This window comes from Acromyrmex echinatior, chromosome 8, assembly GCF_024713525.1.
Source record: "Acromyrmex echinatior isolate Ae372 chromosome 8, ASM2471352v2, whole genome shotgun sequence".
Taxonomy (NCBI): domain Eukaryota; kingdom Metazoa; phylum Arthropoda; class Insecta; order Hymenoptera; family Formicidae; genus Acromyrmex; species Acromyrmex echinatior.
The window spans coordinates 13,786,979-13,813,721 of record NC_141859.1 but is presented as its reverse complement, the minus strand read 5'-3'; the positions used below and the strand labels follow the sequence as shown (position 1 = coordinate 13,813,721).

The window sequence follows — 26,743 nt, the reverse complement described above, 5'->3', positions numbered from 1 at the left end:
AAATGCGATCAAATGAGCATACATTGATATTTTTTATTAATTTTTTTTTGTTGTGAAGCTAAAAGTATCCGCGTCAAGAATGAAAAACGATTTCGTTCATGTGGCTCCCTCTACTGGCCTTACAGTATGCCATTCGGTCACCCCAATTATTAATGACATTTTGGACTACCTCGGCGCCAATTTCACTCAAAACAGTCGTAATATTGTTTTTCAAAGCTGGAATTGTCTCACACTTTGGGCCACAGCCTCAATATTCTCGGGTGTGCGCACTGTCCGAGCTCTGGGACCACTTCTGTCATCCACTAACATCCCTTTCTCACGAACTTTCCTCACCAATTTGCGTATAGCTCCTTCGGTGGGTGCTCTATCACGACCCATATTTCTTTTCAAAATTCGTACAGTTTCGGCGACACAGCACTGACTTTGAAAATAAGTTTTTAAAATTTCAAAACGCTCTTCAAGAGAAAACATGTTGTTTCGTGCCGCGGACGGTATGACTAATAAACTGTCAAAATTTCGGGTCTGTAGCTCGTTCGGTGTTGCCATACGACGAAATTCAAAAACGTACCAATAGATGGCCCACCCTGTATATTAAATATAAAAGATCACTTTTTATTTTAAAAAAGAAATTACTTAATATTGAAATTTCTGATCTCTAAAACAATTAGCTTTTTGCAGAAGAGATTAGCCTCCATTACTTGGACTCTTATCAACTCTTTATCTGACCACCTGTGGCAACATATCCTATCATCACAACCTTTTTAAATGTGAAAGAAGACTATTTTTAAAACATAAAAAGAAGTTTTGTTAATAACGAAAAAAAAATTTGATAATTCCAAAGATATCCAACCAATACGGATAAATTTTCTATATTAGGAACAACAAAGAAGAAACTAAAATGTTAAAGTCTAGCCAAAATATTCCTTTGATTGATTCTAATGAATCTTTGGTCACCATTAATATCGAACCTGACAAATTTAGAGACATTTCTTTTAATCTATTAGAACGAACTAAATTTTACTTAATCTCCCAGATTCCAACATTAAAGAGAAATCAAAGGGAATTCATCAAGGATATTGAAAGCTGCTTCAATCGCAATAACTTAGGATTGATATCGAAAATTAGGAACATCGCCATTCCTGAATTCCATCAGTTTCTCCATAACAATCCACATTTGAATATTCATGATAGAAAAATTAATAAGATGCTGAAGTTAATGGCACAATGGTGTAATAATAACAAAGACACATTTTTCACACGAGTGGACAAGGACAACGTAACCATAGCCATGGATATGGACCTTTTATAATAACAAGATTATTGAACTAATTAAAGATTCTGATACATATTTGGTGGTTAAAAAAAATGATGATTGGAAAAAATCTTAAATGTTAAAAAAATGGCATCAGAAGGGAATCATTTCGGATAAGGAATTATGGAATCTTCGGCGATTCCATCTTGCCGAAGGCATATGCTTTACCAAAATACACAAGGCGTTCCCTTTAGAATTATTGTTTCTTCAATCAACACAGCTTTATATTCGACTGATTTTTTGCAAGATATTATCTCTGAAAATATCCCTCCTGCAAAGAGAATAAAAAATATGTAGCTTTAAATTTCACAATAAATTAACTGGAATGACGATTGACAAAACAGAGATAATGGTTTCATTAGATGTTATTTCTCTGTTCACTAATATTCCATTAGATATTGCGCTGGACTGGTGGGAAGATGGGATTAAAGGTGCCACAAACATACTAAAAAATAAATTCATTAATGCAGTCAAATTTGTCTTAACATCGACATATTTTACATTTAATAGGATTATTTACAAACAAACTTTTGGCACACCTATGGATTCCCTCCTTTTTCCTATCATTTCTGACATTGTCATAGAGGATTTGAAAGAGAGAGAGAGTGTTAAATTCTTTACAATTTTGGGTTTCTGCTTACATTAGATATGTTGATGATGTCTTTATGATTGCATCTAAAGGTCACTCAAATTTTAAATTCATTTAATGAACAGCATAATAGACTTAAATTCACTATTGAATATGAAGACCATTGTCTGAATTTTTTGGATCTATTGGTCATCAATAAAGACAATATTATTATTTCAGATTAGTACCATAAAAAGACGTTCTCGGGCAGGTATTTATCGTTCTATTCGAATCATCCCGTATGTCATAAGATAGGAATCATATTGGGAAAAAGTTCGTGGCGGTTTTTTAGTAAAATTTAAGTGTTTTTCTAGAGTATTAAAATTAATTTATTTAAACCAAATATACTCCATTATTTTCAATAATATGTTGCCATTTTTGGGGCAGAGTCATAATCCTATCGCGATAAAACTTCTGTGGTTTCTGGTCGAAAAACTGCTTCAAGTGATTTTCACAGGCCTCTTTTGAAGCCGGCTTTACACCATTAAGAGAGTTCTGTCGACCTAAACAAATGATAGTCTGAGGGTGCTATGTCAGGACTATACGGTGAATGCATTTAAGACTTCCCAGCCAAACTCTCACAATTTTTGTCGAGTTATCAAAAATGTGTGTGGTCGAGCGTTGTCGTGATGGAAGACGACACCCCTCCTATTAATTAATTCTGGCCGCTTCCTCTCAATTGTTTATTGTAATCTCTTGAGTTATTCACAGTAGAGTTCGGAATTAATTGTTTGATCGGGCGATAATAGTGCGAACGATTTCCTTCCAATCCCACCACACACACAACATCACCTTCTTCGTAAATCCAGGTTTGCGATTGCTTGTGCCTTCTCTCCTTTCTTTATCTACGATCTTTTGCGAATTCGATTGTCGTACGTGATCCATTTTTCATCATCAGTCATTCTCTTCAGAAATGGCTCAATTTCATTCCGTTTCAGTAGCGTATCGCAAATGTTAATTCGGTCCATTATATCTTAACACTCAATTCATGAGGAACTCAAACATCGAGCTTCTTTTTGTATTCAGCTTTGTGTAAATGATTTAAAACTGTTTTGTGGTCGATGCCTAGTTCCCTGGCAATCTCCACAGTGCTCACATGCTTATCACGCTCAACTTTTTCCATAATTTCATCGGACTTTTCAGTGGATTGGTCAACCGGAGCGAGGTTCATCTTTCACATCGAAATTTCCAATACAAAAACGAACGAACCATTTCCGTACTGCTGATTTTGATAGAGTAATAATGTACTTAATCGGATCTTTGATTGAGAATTTAGATTATGGTATTTTATATAAATTAACCATAAGTTATTTACACTAATAATATATTATCTTAACAAAGTAACGATCATAAATCTATTCTACAGAATATTATAAAGTACTCGTAACTAATGAATTCTCAAATCGTTTGATACAAATCTGTGACAAATTGGATTCTCGATCTCAACCGAGAAATTTGGCGAATCTATTTTATCGATGACATAATTAATCTACTGTTGGCTGAAGTATCCAAATATTCCTATCTTATTGTCATCTGGCGGAATACTTATTGACATTCGATTTTTTTATATTTTGACATTTCACTGGTTTTTAAATTTTCATTGTAATCGTTATTCATTGTTGCTTAATTTAAGATTGTATTTCTGCGTTGTGGCACTGATTGTTACATGACAAAAACGACATGTGGAAGATGTTTACGGCATTTATAAGTGGGATGAGCTGCCGCCTCTCATGTCAGATTATAACGGGCGCAAGCATCGCACTATTGACATGCGATCCGCCGACGTAACTCCCGCGATCGCCGAAAGACTCTTAGGCACAGTATAAAGATCCGATAAAATTCAAAGTAATTCAAGACAATTCGATATGCGTGAGCAAGTACAAGATAGTTTTTGAGAAGGATTACACGCCAAATTAGACCACCGAGGTGTTTACGATCGTTAAGATGCAGCGTATCAATCCTGTAATCTATCTACTCAAGGACTATCGCGGAAAATCCATCGCTGGAGCGTTCTACGAGCACGAGTTGCGTCGCGCTATTCATCCGGAGAGTGTATCTCGTGGAAAAAATATTGCGCAGGAAGGGAGACAGGGTGTACGTCAAGTGGTGGTAATTCGATGGATCGTACAATTCATGGATACACAAAAACAATGTCATTTGATAAATAAAATTTTTATTCATATTATATATTTTGTACAGATATAACAAATCAATATAAGTATACAAACATGTAAAATATTTTTATTATCCCTTTCATCTTCGTTTTGAAGTATGCAGATATAAAATACGTATATAAATGTATGATACATGAAATGAAAAATAATAATAATATGTAAAAAATGGTGCTACATAAAAACATAATAATAATATTTATATAAATGTAAGAAATGTATATGACGAAATATAATGATAATATATAATAGTAACATATACACTATGAAAATATAAATATTTGTCCCTTTGCCTATTGGGTCACACATTATTTAAAAGTAGATAAGTCAGCATCGCGAGCGATTATAAACATATATATGTACATATAAACGTACGTATAAACGTATGTATAAATGTATTGTTACGTTCTTACAGACGCCACGATTTTTTTCTTCGCCGCGACTATGGTTGGCGTCTACAAGACACGAGCGGCGCCTTCTGATAACGGACTGACAGAATTGAAAAAGGGATCGGACAGGCACCGCGAAAACTTGTAAATGTCAATCAACCTGAAAAGAATAATAACCTTAATGTAGGCCCGAAAAGAGACAAGATTGAAAAGACATTATAAATGTACCGAAGTCACGCAATAGTAAAAATCTAAGCTTTATCATCCGAGACTGACTAACAATTTTATCTTAGAAAACAGGCGCCATGTCGCACTTAAAAAAAACGTAAACGCATAAAATAACTTCCAACAGGAGCGTTATCTGAAACCAGACTCGCAACTGACAATGGTAGCATGGTAACCATCTGCTTATCTAGCCATATTTTCCGCGAGAATAACAGAATTCGTCATCCGTCTTGGAGCAATCTTGGCTCTTTAACCATAAATCACTTTCTCTTCTTCTCGAAACTATTCTACATACTTTAAATCAACAATGATAGAACGTTATAAAAATCGTAAATCCCGAGTGACATTGCAACTAACTTAGCATCCTAGACAAAGGGCTCAACACCCTTTTTTCGGGGTATAAATAGAGGTCCCGCGGAAGCACAGAGCGTCAGTACAGAATTTTAAACCATTCAGTCCACATCAGTGGAGTTCGCGCTTAGTTACTTATTGTCTCGGACGGTCCGAAAATCATTATAACCCGCGCTAATCACGCCAGTTCGCGATCCCGTCCGAGTGTGAACTTGTAATCAAATCGCAACTGAAGTTAGCCATACGCCACGGCGACTGCCCTTCAGACGCTCTTCGCTGGCGACGGATCTCCTTGGCCACTCGGTTAGAACCTACCCGATACCTTGGGGACAGCTAATAAGTAAGTCGTAATTATTTACAGTCCACCCCGCGTTTCCCCGCATGGAAAAACTCATTTATTGTGCATGAATACACATACACGCGTTTCCAAAGAACGTACTTCAATTTTAACTCGTCGGTTCGTAGTGCATACTATCAAGAAACGCGGACGACCCTCCTATAACCGGAGGAGTAGGCGGAACCGCTCCCCAGGGCCACCCACAATCGCGCCGGCACAATCGACTGTCGAACAATTCACAGAAATCTCCTACTCACCAATGCAACCGTTGGACCTCACCTCTTCTCCTATTATCGACCTCGATATTCAAGAAATCCTTGGTTATTCCCCTCCTCCTCTCGAGGAACGGTTCTCTCCCCCTCCTCCTCTCGAGCAACGATTCCTTCCCCCTCCTCCTCTCGAGCAACGATTCCCTCCCCCTCCTCCTCTTGAGCAACGATTCCCTGCTCCTCCTCCTTACGAACAAGGATTCCCACTCCCGCTTCCTCCTTCGGATCAACTCCTGCCTCTCCCATTTCGACTAAATTCCGAGCCGATCAATTGGGATCGGATGTTCCGGTTCTATACGTCCCCCTCCGACGAAGGGGACAGATTAGTGACCGTATATATCCCCGAAAATCCCGCACCTTACACCGTGCTTTTTAAATACCTCATCCCGATGTGCTCCTGCAATACGTTCCTCGCCGCCCGTACCCGCTAACCCTTTCTCCTCCAAACACACACACACACACACACACACACACACACACACACACACACACACACACATACACGCATTCACAAATTATAGATAGTATATTTTTTTATGTAAAAAGAAGTTATAATGTACAAAACCCTTTGTTTATTATTTTATTAATAAATGTAATTTAAGGTATTCCCCTGTCTTTTATTGATATCACCCCTCGCATTCACTTCCCTCGAATACCTGAGATCGCACGAGGTCCAGTCCCGGGTCAAAGGGATTAAGTTCCTTGACCGAAAAAGTAGGACCGACGTTCGCATTGTTCAGCGGAACAGGTATCATAGCGTTCCTTCGGACGTTGACCCACATTCCGGGACTTAAAAGGTGCGTAAAACTCACAGATGTTCGCCTCCGCGCGTATACCTGTGAGATTGAGTCTGACCGTCCTTCCATATCCTCTCCATTCTCCCTCATTGTCTCCTTGACCAAATTTTCAAGAGTTTGGACGTAACAGTATAAACATATTATTATTATTATTTATTTTATTGTGTATAGAGAAATTACAAAGCATACAATGGTGAGACACCAGCAGAATTGCTGTTATTAAGCTTCCCAGAAAATGAAACAAATTACAAATTATAGAGAAATTAGTACAATTCCAGAAAGATAAGCTTCTTATTTAGTAAATAACTCGATAGTTTTAAGAAGATAGAGGCCAAGAATAATTTAAGCATAATTGCTGTTACTAAGCCTACCGAAAAACAAAACGAATTACAAATTACAAATTATAGAAAAATGAGTACAGTTCCAAAAAGATAGTTTTTTACTTACAATTAATAAATAACTCGATAGTTTTAAGAAAGTAGAGGACAAGAATGACTTAAGTATAATTGTAAAAAAGCATGATTAAAATAATGAACGCAGATTTATTACATAGTAAACGAAGACAATTAAAAAGATCAGAATTAATATTAAAAATACTGACTACAATTAAAGTAAACAGTACAATTAATATAAATAGACTTAAAGCGTTGATACGAATCTCTCGAGGTGTCAAATTCTGATTTTAATGAAACTTTATGCATTTATAGCTCACATAAAGCGATGAATTTAGAAAACATCAGTTTTGGAACGGAAAAACAGTTTGAAAAAGTGAAATCACTCCTTACATATATAGCGGTTTTCATCTTTTTCCGTTATATCTCAAAAACTATTCGAGATATCAAAAAATGTTTTATACAAAAGATTTATAACAAAATTAGCTGTATTTATTCGTGTCAATAATAATTTTTAAAAATAATTATTTTTTTAACTTTTGAAAAAAAAATTAAAAAAAAATTGTTAAATAATTATTTTCCAAAAATATCATTGGCATGTATAAATAGAAGTAATTTTATTGTAAAACTTTTGAAACATTTTTTTATATCTTGAACAGTTTTCAAGATATAGAGGAAAAAGCTCAAAATCGCTTTACACATGAGGCCTGATTTCATCCTTTAAACTATATGTTAGCAACAATTTTCAGAACTTTTTAAAAAAAATTATTATTTTTAAAAATATTTATGATAGATAGACGTAATATTCAGGGATCGAAAATAACAATTTTTTTCCACATTTCTGATTGAAAAAAACATTGACTAAATGTTATCGTATTCTTATATTTTAAGTACACCAATATTATCTTTGAAAACTGCACTATACAATTTAATTAGAATCCTTATTTTTCAATTTTTTTCAAAAAAAGATATTCATTAGGAGATGCGGTAGTGTCTCCAGCCATGTTAAAAAAAAAAGTAAAAGACACAAAGATATTACAAGTCTTTTATCCGGAGCCACCAAAGTCCATTTTTTGGGGGTACAGAACCACTAAAATATAAAAAATTTTGAATCACACGTAACATATCATGAAAGGCGGCATCGCCACGAGTAATTTGAGCAAAAGAAATCGGTCAAGCCGTTCTTGACATACAAGCGGTCGAAAAGTAATGATTTTCGTGAAGAATGAAATAATGTCTTCTTCTTTTTCTTCTTCTTCTTCTTCTTCTTCTCTATCTGCAGTCACATGTACTTTTCCTCTCTCTCACCTTTCACTCACATCTCCCCAACTTCGACTAATTCCACCTCCTCCTCTTCCTTTCCTCCTCCACCATCACCCATCCCTCTCTTTTTCGCCCTATCTCACTCTCTTTCGTCGTCTCTCACCTTCGTCTGCTGAAAGTGTCCGATGATCTATACTACAGAAAAATTAATACGAGGGTCGTGACCTTGACAATGTGAGTTAATTTTTTTATATTATATAACTTCGTAACGCGTGATGGGTGACTACTACAACTTTTTAAAAGTTGTTCGGAGTGCTGACCTTCATAATATGTGGGAAGGTTAGGGTCATCGGAGATGAATTGTCCTTCGATGGTCACTAAGGGTCATTACCTTGACTATATATATGTCACGATCAACATCATCGGAGTTGAATTTCCTATTTCATTTTTAATAACTTTTTAACGTGAGATGGGTGACTGCTTAATTTTTCAAAGGTTGCAAGAAACGTAGTGGGAAAACAAGTATCATATACTGCAGGTCTATGTTAACAAATAATAATTCCAGATTGAAAAGAGGAATAAAATTAAGTAAAAGTTATCGAAATATGACGAAAAGACTATCCAAAGTTTGCACATAATTATAAAGAACTAAGAGAAATTAAAAATAACAAACGACATTTCGTGCCCGGTCATTCTCAATGTTATAATTACAAAGTGACAAGTATATATATATATATATATATATATATATATATATATGTATATTTAATATAGATCGGTTTTAAACTGGTCAATAAAAAGATAAAAAAAATATATGCAATATATACAAAAAAATATATATAATATATACAAACTTTTAGTGATGTATACTGGTCATTATCGCAACGTGTCGTTATACAGCTAACATTAGTCCCAGTTGATGTAGCGCGTGTCATTATAAATATATATTTAAAATAAAGAATGAGCTCCTCCATCGCTCATTCTTGTGAGAACGCAACCATATTTTCTTTGTTCCTGCGATTATAACATAACCTTTAATATTTATTTCGATTGCAACAGAATGGATTTTTAATATTGTACGAATATACTCTTTTTTTTTGTTTGCGAGGAAAAATCTTCACATAGCTCCTCATTCTGCAAACTTTGATTGATTTAGAATTTTCGAAATAAGAAACGATAAATGGCAATTGTAACAAATGCAAGGGTACCGTTCTGAAAAAGAAAACCGTAATCGGATCGACTTTATCCGTCTTAGTAATACAGCTCAATTTATACACTTTTCTAAATGGTTTCTAAAAAAATTATCGATTAGTAATCGAATTAACGCCGTACCAACTGTCACATTTAATAAAAAAAAGATAAGTGCTATATTTCACGAGGACGAAGAAATGAATCGTAGTCATATACGTATATGTGAGAGCAGACAAAAAGTGTTATTCTAATAATTTACAAGTTATCAAGAAGAAATGGCCGAAAGGAGCACAAGAGGCATACATGTTGTTCTTCAAACAAATTAAGTAAGTTTGGAAATAACTTTTACATATAATGACACTTTCTTGAAATAGAACAGAATTCTTCTGGTACGTTTACGTGAACCTTAATAAACTATTGAGGTTTATAATTAAATTTTATTTTCAGAATATTGAAACAATTAATCGTCTGCTTTGGCGCCGTATAAACATTGCCGTAAACGCTGCATTAAAACATCGACTGCTCTGTATAAAGATTGCCGTAAGCGCGGAAACACATAGCTGCTCTGACACTGTATGTAGGCTGCCGTAAGTGTTGCATTAAAACGAATGCAATAAAATTCTGGCTTGCCCTAGGTATCGATATATTATTATGAATAACAAAAATTTCTTATCTCTTTCTAATTTCTTAAATTTATTATAGTCGAAGAACTTCATGATATTTCAGAATATTATTAAGAAATGAACCTCTGTGTCAAAAATCGTATTAAAATTAGAGAGATGAAGAAAATGTGGTTGTGTTTTCACGAGAATGAACGAGGGAGGGATCAAGTCTTTATTTTTAGTATATTCATACAATCCGCATGACCCAGATTTTAATGGTTGAGGCCTACTTTTTTGAGATACTGCGTAACGTATTGCCGATTTGTGCGCATTGTCGTGCGACTGCGAATACGGCGATGCACACGCTGTTGTTTTGCTCATCTTGGGCCGCGGAGAGGACGTCACTTTTTGAGCGGTTGATATATCCTTGACAGGACATACGGCTCCATTGTCAGAGCGGCTATGTACTTCGCTGTGTGTTGGCCCTCATGGATTTCTGCGAGGCCTTCATGCGCAAAAAGGAGGGGGCCGAGTGGGAACGTCAGACCCTGAAGAGGCAAAGGGCTTTTTTAGCTCGAGTCTGTCTGGGGTCTGACAACTATGTGTAAAAATGTATATATAATGTACATATTTAGGATACTATTTAATATAATATAGGATAGAATTCTAGCTTTAAGTATACTGTACCCTGGAGGTAGGAGTATATACTCTACGACTTGGAAGCACCCTGATGAAATGCCCCCGAGTAGGCGATTCTGAGATGTGCCCAATGTAGTCTTGCTCAGGTGCTGAATAGCGGGAGTTTTTTAGATGTCCGCTGTCCTTCCTTATAAGAGGGATGCAAACTCATCGAATCTTGCATAATCAGGAGACCGACTCCTAGGTGTCTTCCTCTCATCCGATTAGATTCTTCTTCGGAAGCCTTCTGGATGAGGAGCTATGTAAAGATTTTTCTCTTCGCAAAAAAAAACCTATATTCATACAATATTAATGTAGGAAAAATATATGTTCTGTTTGTAAATTTTTATTTTTATTCGCGCGCTCCGGCTATGGCAATATACGCTAGAATATCAACGCGCTTGCGCAAGAAGTAAAGGAAAGTTAGATCAAAAGGAAATTAGTCTAAAAATGGCGAACACGTGTGGCACAGCGAAGCGTGAAATACGATTAGTATCTCTTCTAAATTGTTATCCAATAAATATTGGCTCACCAAACATTCCATCATTGGAATCATCTTATTTCCTACATTAAAAAATTCATTCTGTTGCAATCAAAGTAAATATTAAAGATTGTGTTAAAATCGGAGAGACGAAGAAAATATGGTTGCGTCCTCACGAGAATGGGTGATGAAGGAGCCCATTCTTTATTTTCAGTATATTCATAGAATATTAAGAATTCATTCTGTTCCAATTGAAATAAATATATAATGTATGGTCAATATTTATTATAATTATAAGTTACATATATACTATTGTATGAAATATTATTAAATATATACTATCAAAGAATCAATAAACTTTTAACCGTACAGCTTCTTTGTACTTGATCCGATTGTATTTATAAATTTTACTTAATATTTGCTTGTTTAAGGTAATAAGGCAACGTTTTTTGATCAATAAATCGCTCGCTGAAAGTATGATATAAACTCAAAATAGGAAGTTGATACGACAATTCGAAGTTTTATTAAAGAAAGATTGTAGACTTTCAATCTGAACCATTTTCACAACCTTTTTTATTTATATTCCATCCATCAAAAATTTTTTAAAAGCAGGCCGTCATGTTCTTTTACCGAGTCATTAACAAATTGGTACTCTGGAATTACGAGCAATTATTTTTCATTGTACGGGCTAATATAAATTTCAAATCAAATCTCAATAAACGACTTTTATGTTTTGTGCACTAAGAATATCATATCGCACTTATTTTCTAGAATGAAATTATAATCTGTTTTACTTTATGTATGTATGTTCGTTTTGAACTCGCACCTTCAATAACATATGACTAACATATTACTTTTTATAGTAATATATATTATTAGATAATCATTTAAAGTTTGAAAGGTTTACATTTTTGAAGATCTGTTTTTGAATAACGTTTATCAGGTAATTTTTTGTTTTCAAATCGGCGATAAGGATTATCGGATGATTTTTAAATATCGATTGCCTCATAATGATTATGAGCTGATTTAATCGTTTTCAATCACTGATAACGATTATCAGCTAATTTGATCGATATCAGTCACCGATAACGATTATCATCTGATTTGATCGATATTAGTTACCGATAACGATTATTAGATGGCACTTATCAAGTCGATCCTATGCATGTCTGATAACGATTGCATTTGTATTCTTATAAAGTCTACGCAGAGTGCACGTGTAGAGTAAATTTTGATTGATGCAGAGTAAATTGATGATTTGTAATATTATTGCGGATTTTGATTATTTTATGATTTTGCTTGAATTTTATAGAGATTTCAATTTCGTTAATTTAAACTATTGTGTAATATCAGTTGTGAAATGGATCGCAAAAGGAATACATTTATAAGAGATTTTTTTGTCGTAGGCGGTAACAAATGCAAGAATTATGGTGGTAGTTATAGTGCTCAATCAACCACGAATCTTAAAAGGCACTTTGCAAAGGAACATAGTAAAATGTATTAACAATTTGAAAAACAAAATAGAGAAGAGGCCAGTGCAGAATGCAGCACCAAAAAAAAAACTGATGTTGTGAAAGTTCAGTTTGAGGTTTGCGAAGACACTTTTATTCAAAATTCAATCAATTTCATCAATTTCGTTACAAAGCAAAATCTATCTTTTTCCTTCTTCGATTCTGAAGAATTTAAATGTCTTACGGAAGCAACATTCAAATCTTTGGACAAAGATCCAATTACATCGCGCAATATAATGGATTACTAAAAAATTTATCAAACTAAAGCAGAAACTTATTCAGAAAATGCGCAATCACATGTTATGCATAAAAATTGATGCAGCAACGCGACTCAATCACTCTGTGTTAGGAATAAATGTTCAAGCACTAGAAGAAAATAAGGTAAAAATTTTCACCTTAGCGATCGAGATCAAAACTCGTCACACTGGCGAAAATTTGAATGCAGAAGTGGAACGGGTTCTGAATGGCTTTTTTATAAAGAAGAGCTAAATTTATTTGATTACCACTGATAACGGAATAAGTTAAAATGTGTGGACCAATTATCAATAGAAGCAGAGACGGATTGGGAAGATCAGTTGTGAGATCGATCCGACATTCTCTCAGAGTCCATCTCGTTCAACAGAATCACATCAATTAAATGTGCAGTCACACTCTGCAGTTGGCAGTTAATGACTTTTTAAAGAAAAGCGAGAGAGCAACAATAGTCGACCAAACACGAAATGTTGTCGAAGTTCTCAGGACTACAACACTTAGATTAGTAAAGTTTTCTTACTCCTATATTCAACATTTAATGATTATTCTAACTTCCCTTATATTATTGTATTGTGCTACAGATATCAAATAGCGCAAAACAACTTACGGAAACCGTCAATTAATGTTGCCATGAGATGGGGATCTATATATAATATGTTGAAAGGACTCATGGAACTGCGAGACTTCTGGGTAGATAACTGGAGAACAGTCGGTTCGTCTAAAGAACTGATGGAAGAGGACTGGAATGCAATTGGTGACATAGTAAATGTTCTGGCGCCCTTACATAAACTGACTTTAAAATTACAAAAAAGTCAATTGCTGTTAGGTGATTTTTATAAGCACTGGTTAGAACTTATCTGCCAGATGGAAAACCTGAACAGCGACATGAGCAAACAAGTCATTCATTTCTTACGAATAAGAGAGAAAGGACTGCTTGAACACGACACCATATACGCTGCACTATTCCTTGACTCTAAATTTCAGCGATTGATTTCGGTTAAAAAACTTGTCAAAGCTTCATAGCATTTAAAGAAACTGATGGTTAAAATGCACCATTTGACACAGGTATAATTTGATCTATCAGTTATCCATTCGTGTTTGAAAATTTCGTGTTTTTAAAGAGAGATGTCACTACATTTGTATTGGTCATACGGACACAGGAAAAATTAAATGACAGAAAAGAACAAATATTTGATATAGATAAGAGTTCCATGCAAAGCATCGTCGATATTTCGAGGTCGCATCCATACCATAGAACTCGCTGCGTCTTTTTCATCGGAGAATGACGATGAAGAATTTGATACAAATGTTCGGTAGGCCTATGAAGAAATTGATGGGTATAGTCCGAAGAGATTAGATGTGGAAAAGGATTTGCTTAAGTACTGGAAATCCAAAAAGTATCAGCATCCTTATAATACAAACTGGCTCGCTTCGTACATAGCGTTCCCGCTACGCAAGTGAGCGTTGAAAGATCATTTTCAGCATTAAGGCTAATTCTTGGTAATTTGCGTTATAATATAAGCAATGAGTATTTCGAAAAGTTGATGTTTGTTAAGTTAAATCAATGATAAAACAAAATTGTTACAAAGTTCAAGAAAAATAGAAGACAATTATAATATTTTTGGGCATATTCACTTTTTCATAAAACTCACACAAAAGAAAACGACACAAATACATTAAATGCCAGTTTTAAGAGTCGTCTGTAAAAATTCGTAGATCTAATAAAAGTTCAAAGCGTTCTGCTTATAAAAAACCCTCAACGTTTTCCAATGCTATAGGATGTAGTAGACGCCGCAGACGCCGTTGGCTCCCATTGTCTAAATTCAATATTGACAATACAATGACAATGACAAATGACACGACTCCCCCAGAAATCACCCTAGTGCCCTAGAAATTTTAGCTCAGTTATGAATACAAATGCAATGTTATTAGATAATCATATAGGATCGATATGATAAGTGTCACCTAATAATCGTTATCGGTGATTAATATCGATCAAATCAGTTCATAATTATTATGGGACAATCGGTATATAAAAATCAATCGATAATCGTTATCGCTGACTTGAAAACAAAAAAATTATCTAATAATCGTTATGGAAAGAAACGAGATCAACAAATAATTGTTATTGTACAATTTATTGCATATATTTAATAACGGTTATGGTCCCTGGTAATTTGATTATAAAGCTATTTGTAAGTAGACTTCTATCACAAGAAAATGATAAAGTGCTATCACTTCCACATCACCTATCATGAAATAGATAGTATAGTGCGTTTTTTTTTTATAGTTCTTTCCCCAGTAGACCTATTCCACTCTCATTCTTTTATGCAAGAATTATTCCGAATGTTGTTCTTCTTTCCCTGTGTGAATACATGTCATTTAAAAAAATGTGTTCAAAAATATATATTATTATTATCATATAAAAATTATATTCGCGCGAGTAATATTTAAGAATGCTTACCAAAATATTGTAAAATTAACAATATATGTACAACATCCTTCTTCTCATTTTCCTCAATATTTCATTAATTTAATAATGCAGTTAAATAATTTAACTTGAGAAGCTGTTTTAATTTGAGTCTAATTTATTTACACTTACATATGTTAATATGAATGTTGTGTTACGTCCAAGCTCCGTATGCATGGAGCTGAGGGGGGTGAACGCAACAGAAACCGAATTATTAGACCGATTTAGTCGTGTCCAGAACCGCAAAGAAACCGTGGGCAAGGACTGACGCAAATCGGGAGACACTTCGCTTCGTCCTGAGACTCCTAACAAAGCCGGAGATCAAATGGAAGACGAAGTGGAAATCTCAACTCATGCTTCGCTAAACGGACACACGAGTCAAACGTGCTTTTAATTTAAAGGGCCCAAACTGGATAGGTGTGCCGGGAGGACGCATTTTAACGCCAGATGTGCCTGTACATCCGTATGCCCTGGCTTTCGGTCATGGAACTTCCAAGTGATCGGAAAAAGGGCGAAGCCCGCGGGAAAGCTTACAATAAATACAAGGAGAGATTTTTCAAATTAACAAACAAGAGTTTAGTTTAATAGTACTATAATAAAAGTAATATTTAGTATATAATACATTTTTTTTAAGTATTTATAAAAATACAATCTTTTGGTTCTCTATTTTGAAATATGTTAGCGTATGAGTGAATGTATGAGTGAATGAGTGTGTATGTGTATGCGTGTGGAAAGAGAGTTGCGTGTAATATTGATGTTATTTTGTGTGAGGAGGATTTAGAAAGAGGAGAGGGAAATTAAAGTTGTGTAGAGTAATATGATTGGAGGAAAAAAGGGTCGATGGGAATGAGGAATAGTATGGGAATGGGGATTAAAAATAGACAAGTTAATCCTGTGATGCTAACTATCACACAGTCATTAGTAGAAGGAATAAAATAAGACATGTATATCAACAACTGATGAGCGTCATGAAAGAGGAGAGGAAGGAGATTAGCGGGGGAGTAAGCGTTAGGTTGAACAGGAGGAATTGAGGGGGTGATATGCGAGATGGGAAATTCCGCAATCGGGAGTGGTGATACCGAATATGAAACAGGGGAAGGACTAGACGGGAAGAGACCATCGAAGAAGTCTGGGGACAGATCGGAGATAAGGGAGTAAGAAATTTCTAATAGCGGTGATAAACTTGAGGGTGGTGACTGAACGATCCTCGAAATGAAGGCCCTGTTCTTGGGCTGATGTCTGAATTAACGGAGATTGTTCCCGAGAGTTTTGCGCGGTGTTAGAGCGGACACGGATGGTGAGTCGGCGCGCGTTGTTAGTCCCTGCTAGGTGACGGAAGAACTGCGTGAACGCATTAAAAATTTGGTCGTGTTTAAAGAGGGACCACACAAGAAGAAAAGGGATCACCCAGTGTACTGCAGCGAAATCAAAACTTACTACTTCGCGATAATGATGAATAAGATGCCCGAGAGACCATCGATTGTGGGATATTGGACGCCAGGTCCGCTTCGTCAAATTATCCGATCAGTGCCTGCTTGGTCTTAAGTTGATAGTATGGTTTTGCATTGACTCTATTGGAGAAAAAGGGCTTCGAGAATCGGATGAAGCTTTTTCCAAAAGTTCTAACAATTATAGCTTCCCAAAACTCAGAAAAAAATCATCCTGAGGTCCACGGAACCGCGATTTTTATATTAATCGCCCCCTGATTACTCCAATTTGGATTAGTAGAATAGGTTTCGTTAATTAGTAGTAGGATCTTTGCTCTCAGATTGGTCAAGATCTTGAAGGATGTTGACCAAGTCTGTAGTGTGGAAAAGTGTTCTCCTAAATTTTATGACCTTAAAATTTATGGGAAAACGCACGTGCAGTGCATCAAGAAAGCGCACGTGCAGCGTCAGCACGAGACCACCCAGAATCTACCTCTGAATGTCGTGTATCGCTTTTTAGATTTTGTGATCACGGACTCGTGAGAATCATCCGCGACTTGAAAAGTATCTTGGCGCCGGTCTTACGCTTCCAATGATATATTAATTATTATTTTAGCCGCAGTGTCCGAGGGGCACAAACTTGATGTCCTTTTGGCCGCTCGTGCACGTACACCGATTTTTAATTTATCTCGGAGCGATATTTACGAGGAAATATTGGATTCTTCGTTTTAGTTTTTAGTGTGGGAAAAGAAAATTTTTAGTCTTCCTAGGCTATAATGCTCAACTTGTGCGTTATTCGCAGCTGTCTTTTTATTTCAACGAATTCCAGATCTCCACGAAAGAAAAGAGTCGTGGCAATCCGTTGGACGTAATAGTTGCTTATGTTAGAATTAACTTATGTTAGAAATAGATTGATTAATATTTTAATATTGACATGAAAGTAAGAAGATAATAAAATGTTATAAAATATTATAATATTTAACTCAAGGAACAGGCTTGCCGTTGCTTTTTTAACATCTAACAGTGATGAGTTATGGTATCATATATTTCCTATAATGTAAGCACATTTTTTATAAAGAGCCATGAATGTATTTATTATAAATTTTAAAACTACTTGTAAATCTCGTTATTAATACTAACATGATTATTATATGCCAATATGTTCGCAATTATAATATTCTTCAAATAAATGCTGCATATAAAAATATTTCTTGCACCAGGAACATCGTATTATATAGTAGGTGCACCACATATGGAACAGTGAGACATTCCTTGAATATCTTTTCTGAAGAAACAAAAATCTATTGGAGTTTTAAATTGTGACGATCGTTCTTTGATGTATCCATTCTTAAACCAGGCATATTTAAAAAGATTATGAAATCGCGGAGAAGATAGTTGTATGTGCGTTAAAGATTGTAATTTGATGATATTATTTCTCAGATGTAAATTAATATCATAATTTAATAGCATAACACGATCACTGAATGTTCTCACAAAGTTTTTCCATAGTCTAAATTCATAAACGTCAAGATTAAATCATTCCCGTAGTTTTCTTTGGTATAGTTAAAATTCGTATATATCTTTATCTTTTTTAGCATAAACTCTTCCAGGACAATGTTCGCTCCAAAAGTCTAATAACAGTTTCATGTGATAGAAATCTACTTACAAATAACTTTATAATAAAATTACGTCTATCTATCATAAATATTTTAAAAAATAACAATTTTTTTCAAAAGTTCTGAAAATTGTTGACAACATACAATTTAAAGAGTGAAATTAGGTCTCATGTGTAAAGCGATTTTGAACTTTCTCCTTTATATCTTGAAAATTGTTCAAGATATAAAAAAATGTTTCATATAAAATTTTTACAATAAAATTACCTCTATTTATACACTCCAATGATATTTTTTTAAAATAATTATTTAACACTTTTTTGAAAATTTAAAAAAATAATTATTTTTAAAAAATATTGTTGACGCGAATAAATACAGCCATTTTGTTATAAAACTTTTGTATAAAACATTTTTTAATATCTCGAGTAATTTTCGAGATATAACGAAAAAAGCTGAAAACCGCTGTACACGTAAGGAGTGATTTCACCCTTTCAAATCATTTTTCAGCCTCAATATTTTCTGAATTCATCTCTTTATGTGAGCTATAAATTCACAAAGTTTTATTAAAATCAGAATTTAATACCTCAAGAGGTTCCTTTGTTAGTAGCGGCAAAGTGAAACGAAGGAACTGAAGGGGATGAGCGGAAGAGAGTAGCATATTGTAAAATTTTGTGGCAATATAGAAAAACGCAGTCTTGAATTTGAAAATTTGATGTCTAGAGAAGGACAAGGAATTATGATATCGTGTGTCAGGAGTATCATCAGAATGAAGGTTCGGAGTTCAAGTACAAGAGACTACGTAAGTATCGAGGAATGCCATAACGAAGGAGACGAAAAACAAAACAACACAAGAACATAACGTTGATGCATTTTGGGCAGCCAGAGTCAAAAAACAAAATATGATCATACTTACATAATTTAAAAAATAACGAAGATATATACCAGTTTGATCAAAAAGTTTCCGGAAGAGACCACCAGGTGATGCTCTGAGTCAGCTGATTTGAGTTCTTTTTTTGGGCTAGGTTGTCACATCTATCATTGACATTTCCATCAAATTTTATCGCCATAGCTTGACATTTGTAAAAATTACGCCGTCTTGAGTACATCTACCTCAGCGCGTGTTTTCGATTTTTTACAGTTTTAAAAATGGAGTTGAATTTGCAACAACGAGTTCGTATTAAATTTTGCGTTAAAAATGGATTCAATGGTGCGAAAACCTTGGAAATGTTGGGAAACTGTTTCGGCAGTGATGTTCTAAAGAAAACAACTGTTTACGAGGGCATGAACACTTCAGAAGTGGTCGTGAATCCGTCGAGGATAACGAACGCAGTGGCAGGCCGTCGACATCGAAAACCGACGAAAACATCAATAAAATGAGAGAAATGTTGGCCAATAACCGCAAATTAACTATCAGAGAGCTGGCAGAAGACTTAAACATTGCTTATGGATCCGTTCAGGACATTGTAGTTAATGATTTGGGTTTGCGCCGTGTTGCTGCAAAGTTGGTCCCGAAGGAACTGAATTTCATGCAAAAAAGGGACCGCGTTGACATCGCCAAAGACATGATTTCCAAGACTGAATCCGACCCAACATTCATCAAACGCATCATTACTGGAGACGAGACGTAGGTTTATGAGTACGACACGCAATCCAGATATCAGGCGAGTGAATGGAGAGCTCCAAATGAGCCAAGACCAAAAAAACCACATCGTTTTCAGTCAAAAAAGAAAGCGATGCTCACGGTTTTCATGGATTACAACGGTATTGTACATCACGAATTTTTGTCAGAAGGTCAGACAGTTAATAAGGAGTATTATTTGGGCGTTATGAGACGTTTGCGTGAAGCAATTCGCCAAAAAAGAAAGGATTTGTGGGTAAACAACTCGTGGATTTTGCACTATGATAACGTTCCGTCGCACAGTGCCATCATTATCCGTGAATTTTTGGTCAAGAACAAAACGAATACCATCCAACAGCCATCGAATTCACCCGATATGGCTCCCTGCGATTTTTTTCTGTTCGATCAAGTCAAAAAACCACTGCGGGGAACGCGTTTTAACAGCCGAAAGGAGGTAATGGAAAAATCGAAGACGACTCTGATGGCTATACCAATAATAGAGTTCCAGAAATGTTTCGAGAGCTGGATCAAGCGTTGGCATAAGTGCGTTGCAGTCGCTGGAGAGTACTTTGAAGGGGACAATATCATTTTTGATGAATAAACTTGTATTTTGAATTTTCTGAATGAATTCCGGAAACTTTTTGATCAAGCTAGTATTCTGAACACGCTGGACTCAGGTAAGCAATTTTTGAAACAAAACTGGTATGTAGTTCAAGTCGGCATAGTTGAACAAATTACAATCAGTTGGGATACTAGGAGTTTCTGTAAAAGATAAAATGATAAAAGACGAAATGAATATAAAAGAAAACGTAAGAAGGCTGCGCGACATTTCATCACGATGTGCTCACTAAAAGTCCAGGAGGAGTCAAAGTGGACTCCAAGAATTTTAACAGAAGATAAGAGAGGGATTTGTGAGCGGTTAAGGAGAATGTTGAAAGAAGAAAAATGGGATCGTAAGAAAAGTGATCCTGCAAGCAAAGAGGATTTAGAAGTGTTAAGATGGAGTGCATTGGAAGAGGTAATTTGCGCAATAGAGCAAAGATTGGTTTATCAGCAGCAGCAGAGGAAGCTTCGGATACATGAAAAGAGTACGATAGTACATCATCAACATACATGAAGAGTTTGGAGTTAACTGATGGACGCATGTCAGCGGTAAATATCGTGAAAAATAAAGATGGAATCTTGAGGGACGCCGGAAGGGATATTGCGAGGAGAGAAAGAGGGAGAAGGATTATAAAAAAAGACACGTTGAGAGCGATTAGTAAGTAAAGAATGTAAAAATGAAAGAAGGTAGGCCAAAGGAAAGAAGCTTTAGGAGAAACAATTCGTAATTAACTGTATCAAAAGTCCTCAAATGAGGTTAATAATCCTGAGTTGAATCCATGTAACACAATATCAGATAAGTGAAATAGCTCAGTAGTAATACTGTGAGAACTGCAAAAACCAGATTGACAATCAAGAACTTTCGGAAGAAATCATTCAATTGATCGAAACAAATACGCTCAAGCAATTTAGAGAGGAAAGAAGGGATAGAAATTGGTTGTAAGGAGGAGTGAAGAGGGGCTATTATTTTTAAGAATTGGAAATACTATAGCTTGATTCCAAGCAGAGGGAAAGATATTGGAGGACAAGGAATAGTTAAGAATATGAAGGAGAGAGTCAAGACATTGTGGAAGACAGAGTAGAAACATACGATCAGATATGTCAAAAGAACCGATAAAAGTAAGTTTTATGGTCTTCAGTCTATTAAAAAGATAGGTGGCTGTAATAGGGGAAAAAGAAAAAGAATAAGGAGTGACGAAGTCAGATGGAAAAGAGATTTGAAAGGGTGAGAGAGAATTAGGGATAGAACTGGAAAGAGAGTCGATGAAATAATTGTTGAAGAGAGATGGATCAAGAAGATGGTTTGGGATAGATGGAGTGAACGAGAGTCAAGAATAGAGAGGTTGCATGAAAATTAACAAGGAGAGTTAATGGAAAGAGGTAAGGGCAAAAAATCTTTTTTTCGTGACACATAGCTGCAGTAACGGCATTTCGAAGCTTTCTATAATAAATCCAGTCGATACTGGAACGAATCCGCCTAAACTTATTTAAAACTCGAGATTTCAAAGCAATCAATTTTTTACCGCGGCGTTAATTCACGGGACAGAAGGCCAAGAAGAACGCCTCAAAGAAATCGGTGCAAGGCGATTGAACACAAAGAATACCGAGGATTCAAAGAAGGAGACATAGTCGATGCAGGTAAAATTGAAAAGAGGCATCCAATCGATTTGGGAGACTTCGGCCTCTATCAAATCAGACAGAATCGATTTAATGTTACGATATAAGAACGCGACCGACGTAATGATTCCCCCAAACGCAAGGTGCATAAACGGCACAGTGATCGCTGATGTCAAAGGTATCGCATGCACCGGACTCGACGACATCAATACCGGATGAGACCAGAATAAGAGGGAGCGATTCGGAGGCAGATGTTATGCGAGTCGATAACCTGTCTGAGCGAGAGAAGCGACATCAAAGATGAATTGCATCCGACCGCTATCAGTTTGCGAAAGCATATTAATGTTAAAGTCGTTCATGCAAACGATGAAATCAGTGCGATCACGCAATCTCAGACAGGCAAGACTCGATGTGACTGAGGTTTACAAGCAGCGAGCGGGGAGGGTGATAAAACAGCTATTTTTCTGTGATTATTGAGTATGATGACGCCATCAGCTCCACGAGAGAATCAACCGAAGGAGCAACAAAGGTAAGTTCATGGTAAGATAAAGAGTCTTTAACAAAAAGTGCAACTCTGCCTCGCCGACACGCCGCAGGTCGATCAGAGCAAATAAGAGAGTACCCCGGAATATGACGAATCGACATCACCGCACAGCCAAGTCTTGACAAGTACATCAGGTCACTGATACACTACAAAATCTCGAAGTAAGGTGCACGATAGGATCGATCTAGAGTTAACGTGTGCCATAAGTAAAGAGCCTCCACCGCAGACAGCACCAATGTATCCCCCACCCCGAAAGCGCAAAGAAGATTCAGATCGAAAATCAGATACGTGCGGAGTCAATCAATCGGAGCGATTATCCATCGAGAGAGCCGACAAAAAGGATTTGGGGCAGGATCAACGGCGACGTCAACCTCCCGCAGCAGCATATTGTCCTCGATCCGAGGACGAATATCGGATCGAGAGCCGTCAGACAGACAAAAATAAGTCACGCCGCGACGCATCCACACATAACGAATGTGGGCTAACGCCAACTGCCTTGCCTCATGAAAAGTGCGTCTTTCAGCTGTAGCACGCTCCTGAAGAAATACCCTTACATTAGGCCAAAATGAGTGACGAAAGAGAGAAGCGACGAAATCAGCCCGCTGTCGACGAGCACACGCCAGAAGCTCATTCTTCCTCGCAATGATAGTAAGTTTAGTGATGAGCGGCTGACTATGGGAAACACCTCTTGTTAGGATCCGAAATGAAGTGATGATCTCGCTAGGCATAAGCGTCACGCCCAAGGAAGCAGCCACACGAGTGACCACGGCAGACGTCTCGGAATCCACAACAGGCAGACAAAAAATGATGAGCTTGTGATCTCTGCGCTCACATTCCATTCTCTCAAGGCGCATGGCAAAGTTAACAGGCAGAGCCGAGACATCGAGTACAGAAATCATAGTTCCGTGGTAGGCATCATTCTCTAACGCGAAACAGATAGTTCTCAAGGGAGAACTGAGCTCTTAGTGCACTCATATCAGAAGACACATCAAAGGTATCGATATCAGACATTCAGTTCTCTGTTATACACAGACAAGCCCCTAAATAGACAAATCGAGGGCGGCTAAACCAGCACTCAACGTCTCCAATCTGCGCTCTATACGATCATCAATACCAGACTTCAGTCGGGCAATACGACCGTTTATGAATGATAAAGTTACCGAGAGAGAGGCAAGCTCCAAGTTCGAACAGTGGGAACGTCCGTGATCTCCGAAGCCATCGAATTTACCGAGCCGGACCCTCGAGTGGATTGAGAACTAATGGGAGAGAGAAATGGAGTAGTCCCAAGTCCAGAAAATGCAGAGAGAGAATTTACCGTCCTCAGAGGCGCAATATCAGGCCCAGCGCTCGTACAAACAGAAATGTGCTCGTTACTGTCCGTCTTGCAGAATGTATAAATGCACGTCGTACGCGACAAAAAACGCTTATATTTGCAATACGTAGGTTGACTCATAATTAAATTTATGAATAAATGATTAAGTTATAACATATATTAGGTGTAGTAAAAAGAAATCCATTATTTTTCCAATAGATGGCTTTAGTAATCTGTATCTCGTCTACGCGTGATACAGATTACTAAAGCCATCTATTGGAAAAATAATGGATTTCTTTTTACTACACCTAATATATGTACAATTATATGTTAGAAAATATATAAGTAAAGAAAAACACGAACAAAATATAAATAATATAAAATAACGTTGAAATGAAAAACTAAGACGATAAACAAAACACGAGGCACAAGCAATATATCATAATACTTACGAAATTAAAAAAAAATAACAACCAACACCATACAGCTAAGTAAGACGCAATTCGATAAACGCATGAAAGAAGAAAATGAAATAATAATAATACTGATAATAGGGAATAATATATGTAAAAAATAAGAATACTCTCGAACATTCCCTACATCGCACACGATAGCACAATAGCACACGATAATGGGATCTAATAAAATATATACGAACAAAGAGCTACACGGATATTAAAAAATATTGCACGAGTATAAAATATTCTGCACAAAATGACAATGCACGACAGCAAAACGAGAAATATGAAAATACCGCATAAAATCAAACAATAAATAAGAAATACCAAACAAAATCTAACATATTGATAACGAAATCGCGAGAGCAACAGACAAATGTTTACAGTATGACGGCTCGCTGACGACTTCCTATAAACGTATACATAAAGCGTATTCTCAAAAATGTAAACCTTTAAAAATGTAAACAATTATCTGACTGTATTATCTAACAATATACATTACTACGAAAAGTAACTGATATATTATTCAAGGTCCCAGTTTAAAGTGAACATATTGTGAACATCATGTATCCTCAAAAATTTAAACTTTCAAAAATTTAAATGATTATCTAATAATATACCAGCTTGATCAAAAAGTTTCCGGAAGAGACCACCGGGTGATGCTCTGAGTCAGCTGATTTCAGTTCTTTTTTTTTGGCTAGGTTGCCACATCTATCATTGACATTTCCATCAAATTTTATCGCCATAGCTTGACATTTGTAAAAATTACGCCGTCTTGAGTACATCTACCTCTGCGCATGTTTTCGATTTTTTACAGTTTTAAAAATGGAGTTGAATTTGCAACAACGAGTTTGCAACAACGAATATCATCCAACAGCCATCGAATTCACTCGATATGGCTCCCTGCGATTTTTTTCTGTTCGATCGAGTCAAAAAACCTGCGGGGAATGCGTTTTAACAGCCGAAAGGAGATAATGGAAAAATCGAAGACGGCTCTGATGGCTATACCAATAATAGAGTTCCAGAAATGTTTCGAGAGCTGGATCAAGCGCTGGCATAAGTGCGTTGCAGTCGCTGGAGAGTACTTTGAAGGGGACAATATCACTTTTGATGAATAAACTTGTATTTTGAATTTTCTGAATGAATTCCGGAAATTTTTTGATCAAGCTAGTATTACCATGACAAATAATAGATATGTTATCAAAGCTACCAATTCAAAGTGAATATACATAAAGTGTATACCATATATTATCTAAATTTAATATAATATATTATCATGAAAAGTAACTCATATGTTATTGAAGGTGCGAGTTCAAAACGAACATACATACATACAAACAAATTACAATTTCATTCTAGAAAATAAGTGCAATATGTTACATAAATTTATTTGATACTGTATTCGTTTGTGTATAATAAAAAAGTAACAAGTTATAATTTATTAATTTTTATTAAAATCAAGATTTTATAATTAGACCTTTATTCCGCCCATCCCCTCAATTATTACAACACTTGAAGTACGAAAAGTGTTACATTAGAATTATTTTCAAAAGCTCTATAACGAAATGAATATATATTACGTCAAATAATTAGTAAATTTTTAATCGTATAGCTTGTTTATACTTATACCCGAGAACATTTATGAATTTTGGATTTACTTAATATTTGCGTTTTAGGCAATAAGGTAACGTTTTTTGATCAATAAATCACTTGAAAGTACGATATAAACAAAATCGGAAGTACAAAAATTCGAAATTTTACTAAAGAAAGATTGTAGACTTTTAACCATTTTCATAACTCTTTTATTTCAATATTCCATCCAAAGTTTTCGAAAGTTTTTTAAAAACAGGCCGCCATGTTCTTTTTCCGAGTCATTAACAAATTGGTACTCTGGAATTACGATCAATTATTTTTCATTGTACGGGCTAGTATAAATTTCAAATCAAATCTCAATAAACGACTATAATGTGCGCTAAGAATAATATATTGCACTTTTCTAGAATGAAATTGTAATCTGTTTTACTTATATGTTTGTATGTTCGTTTTGAACTCGCACCTTCAATAACATATGAATTACTTTTTATGATAATATGTTATAAATTTTATTATAAATTTAGATAATATATACACTTTATGTTCACTTTGAATTGGCACCTATGATAATATATTTATTACTTGTCAAGATAACATATTATCAGATAATCGTTTAAATTTTTCAAAGTTTAAATTTTT

The 26,743-nt window shown here is 35.6% G+C and overlaps 1 pseudogene; it reads right to left on the bottom strand.

The window, feature by feature from the left end:
* Nucleotides 1–17,893: 17,893 nt before the first annotated feature.
* On the bottom strand, nt 17,894–18,393 carry LOC147908834 (uncharacterized; annotated as a pseudogene).
* Between the last annotated feature and the right edge of the window lie 8,350 nt (nt 18,394–26,743).